Source organism: Vicia villosa, linkage group LG2 (assembly GCF_029867415.1).
Source record: "Vicia villosa cultivar HV-30 ecotype Madison, WI linkage group LG2, Vvil1.0, whole genome shotgun sequence".
NCBI lineage: Eukaryota > Viridiplantae > Streptophyta > Magnoliopsida > Fabales > Fabaceae > Vicia > Vicia villosa.
In genome coordinates this window covers 188,699,038-188,702,821 of record NC_081181.1, presented here as the reverse complement: position 1 = coordinate 188,702,821, position 3,784 = coordinate 188,699,038, and the positions used below count along the sequence as shown (strand labels likewise).

At 36.4% G+C, this 3,784-nt stretch overlaps 1 long non-coding RNA gene across 2 annotated transcripts; it reads left to right on the top strand.

The window, feature by feature from the left end:
* Positions 1-689: 689 nt before the first annotated feature.
* LOC131647705 (uncharacterized) lies at positions 690-3,499 on the top strand. Of its 2 annotated transcripts, XR_009297912.1 has the most exons (4): positions 696-865; positions 955-1,147; positions 1,225-1,575; positions 1,689-3,496. It is a non-coding gene; the product is annotated as an uncharacterized LOC131647705 (long non-coding RNA). The 2 variants fall into 2 exon arrangements; XR_009297911.1 differs by having other exon boundaries at positions 690-865; positions 955-1,575; positions 1,689-3,499.
* Positions 3,500-3,784: the final 285 nt, after the last annotated feature.

Here is a 3,784-nt window from a genome sequence, read left to right as displayed (position 1 = left end):
AGTGTTCTTGATGCTCAACTTAACCATCGAATTCCACAAACCCTCCGCCGCCTTGTTGAACACTCTATTGGTTAATCTTTTGTTGCAATTTGTAATATCGCTACTAGAAATTGACTCACAAGTTAAAGGTAATCCTCCTGATAAATAATTCGGTTTCAAAAAAAGCATGTTCTTGTTGGATTGAGGTGAGGCTCCTACCACACTTGAATCCTTTCCTTCATGAGGCCGAATCTCAACAGGGTAAATGAAATTTTCTGCTTGTTCCCCTAAATCCAACACCTCTCTAATTTTCTTCCTTTCCTTTTTGCAATTCTTCACTCTTTGGCAATGCTCATCAAAGCAAAAAATTTGTTTTCCTTTGTTCACATGATCCTTCTTCTTGAAATTTTTAACCACTTTCTTTATGGGCACTACAAAATTCTTTGAAACTTTTTTGTTGTTTTTGGTGTTTAGAGATAGGCCTTGCATGCATGCTACGTCTAAACCTGTGGCTCTATTAATCTCTTCCTCGTCCTGGCCCACCTTAAAATTTAAAAGGCCCATATCATCTTTTGTAATTTTTAAATGAGTCATCTCCTCTTTTGTCGTTTTACAAATATCAGTGGGGACCACTTATTCTTCCTGCGCTTGAGTACTGAGTTTCTCCAAGACCACTTCCTTACTTGATTTCTCAGCCACCTCATCACTTAAAACATTATAATTTAAATGCTTATTAAGAATAACCATTCCTCCTGGTCCCACCCTGTCAACGGGAATATTAGAGGGACTTTCCTCTTTTGCTGAAGGCGTAAACACGCTCAACACCTTCTCTCTGCTCAGTGAGTTTTCTGAAATAGGATCTAAGGTGCACAGGTTATCTGAAAGAGTAAGGAATTTCTCCCCTAAAAGCTCTAAGCATTTAATGTTTCCTGTAAATCCGCTTCTCCTCTGTGATCCGTCGCTATCGTTTTGCAGGTTCTCATCTCTGATGTCGACATCGTAATTAATGCCATGGTACGGATTCCTAGGCGTGTTTCCGTTCTGATTCGACCGGCGCCGCGGCGAATCGGTTTCTCCACCGAGGGATCCCTGAAGAGAAGCCGTGTTGTCTCCGACCGACGATGACCCGCAAGAAGATGGATTCACGTCCGATTCTCCTGATGCCCAGGTTTGTTCTTCGATGATTAAAACAGTATACCAATCTCCATCTATGTTAACCCTAGCTCTGCTTCGAATTAAATCCAGGTGATCTGTGAAAATCATTATTCTGCAAACATCCAGTCGGTTCTCCTTTTGATTCAGGGTTTGGGGATTCAACATCTTCCCATATCCAGCTAACAGGGTGTTCAAGAATCTTTCGTTTCTGGAGAAGCAAGGAACACCGTAGATGGCCACCGAAGCGACTCTAGCACATTCAACATCTGTTTTCTTCCATCTCCTCACATCTTCAAACCAGAATTCCAGCCAGTCTTTCCCTTCTTGCATCAACGTTTCAAGCTCACCTTCCGCTATCTCCTCTAACAGACATAAGCTTGGGCCTAGAGCTGTTGCCGACACGGTGAAGATCCCCTCCTCCAATAAACTGTTAGCCACTACGTAAGCATCTCCTACTCTTCTTGTTATGCCAACCTTAGCTTTGTTGAATCTCAACATCTCTGATTCATAAGAAGTAAAGAAAAGGGTCTGACTGGCTATAAATTCCTCCGCAGGTTTCGACTCAAGATCTCCTTTGATGATGTCTGCAAAGGACTTCGAAGAACCCTCACCTCCCCCAACCTTAGAAACCATTTTGTTATTTCTGATAGCATTAGCTGAGAAACTCGCCCTTTTAGGTAAAGAGTTTATCTCCTGTTTCCTTAGATTAGCTGCTGGGTTGTTTATGTTTCTCAATTCTTTCCGTTTAATCCTTGAAATGTTGGCGCTAAGCTTAGTGCCATCAAGCCAAACATTGTCCATTTTGGTCTCCAAGAACTTCTCGTCTGTTACGTTTACGAATCTGACGAACCCAAATCTTTGACCTCGCCAATCCCTTTTTGGAGGTATAACAATTTCTTCAATCACCCCCATCTCCTTGAACCCTATGAAAAGGTCTCTAGCACACCATTTTTCTGTGAAATCAGTAATGAAAATGGTGAGAACATCCTTCCTGTTTGACTCTATCTCCTTTCTAACAATGTCCCATTTAGGTCTCTCCACAATAGGTCTCTCCATGAATTTGTTCTTCTTCCCTGTTACCCTGCGCCATTCTCCTGCCATGACTAGCCGGTGAAAACGTTGAAATCTCAAAAAAGCTCAAAACCTGATAGAACACTCACACACTCTCTGTTTTTTCTACATTCTGTAATATTCATGTTGTTTTTTTTTGCAACAATGATTGTTTAGTTAACGGTGGAAACACTATTCCTAATGGAGGTGTTATTTCCTTCAAATATGCTAACACATATTCTTATGCTCTTTCTGTTTCATCTGTGGATTGTTTTCCAAGATTCTTATTTACACATGATTTTTCTATTCTTATTCCAAGGCTTAAAAGAGTGAGAATATAACATTTTCTTAGGAATAAGTTCAACCAACTCTAACTTTCCATTGTCAATCTCATTTTCTATTATTTTTATTTTTGTATAATTTTAAATTAAACAAATTTTATCATTATTCCTTGGAAATTAAATTCTTAGCAAACACATATGTTGGAATATTATTTCAAGGAATACTAATCCTAGGAATACCATTTCAAAAAATAACTTTTCTAACCTTGAAACAAATACACCCTTGAACATATAAAATAGAGGTGTTACAATTAACTTTGCTAAAAATCTCATTGCACATGAGATGAGAAAACATATTAAGATGAGGTTTCATTACTTGAGGGATCTAGTGTGTGAATGCAAGCTGGGGTTGGGATACTGTCGAAGTGAAGAACAAGTTGCAGATTTGCTGACGAAAGGGGTCACAAATGTTTTGTTCAAGAAGTTGGTAATGAGCCTGAGCATGAAAAACTTGGAGCATTTGAATAAAGGTGGTGTATTGAATGTGCATAGTAATTCAAACGCAATATAAGCTTCTGGGAGCAATCTGATGTGAACAACTTAAAAAATAAACACTTTTGAAAGCATAACCGATTACAGGAGGCTATTTTAATTTTTGCATTTCTGTTATGTGTAGGCGTGACTGGTTACAGCATTTGGCGTAACCAGTTACGAGCCCAAGTTTAAGCTTTTTAGCTTTTTTTTTAGTTGTTTTGTATTCCACTTGTTTGGACTTAACTTGTATAAGTACCATCAAGTGTAACATTTGTTGTTAATGTCAAATTCACTCATCATCTCAATTACTCTCTCTTTTTCACTCTATTATTTTCTCACTTTCATCTTCCTCAATTATCACCTTTCTCCGTTGATTCACCAAAATAATTTATGTAAGTGCTAACATATTTGATGTATTTTCTCTTCAAGAAGATAAAAGATAAAAAGAAAAGTTATGAGATTCATTTATAATTAATGGGATAAAATTGTGTCTCCGTAAATGTTCGAAGATGCATATTTAAATTTTGAAGATGTATCTCCGTAAACTGTCTTTTCACCGATACTCAAAACACCAATTGTTTATGCATTATTATTTCTTGAAATATATATATATATATATATATATATATATATATATATATATATATATATATATATATATATATATATATATATATATATATATATATATATATATATATATATATATATATATATATATATATATATATATATATAGTCTCAGTTATTAGGTATTTTGAGTAGTTGTATGTTCCATTGAATTT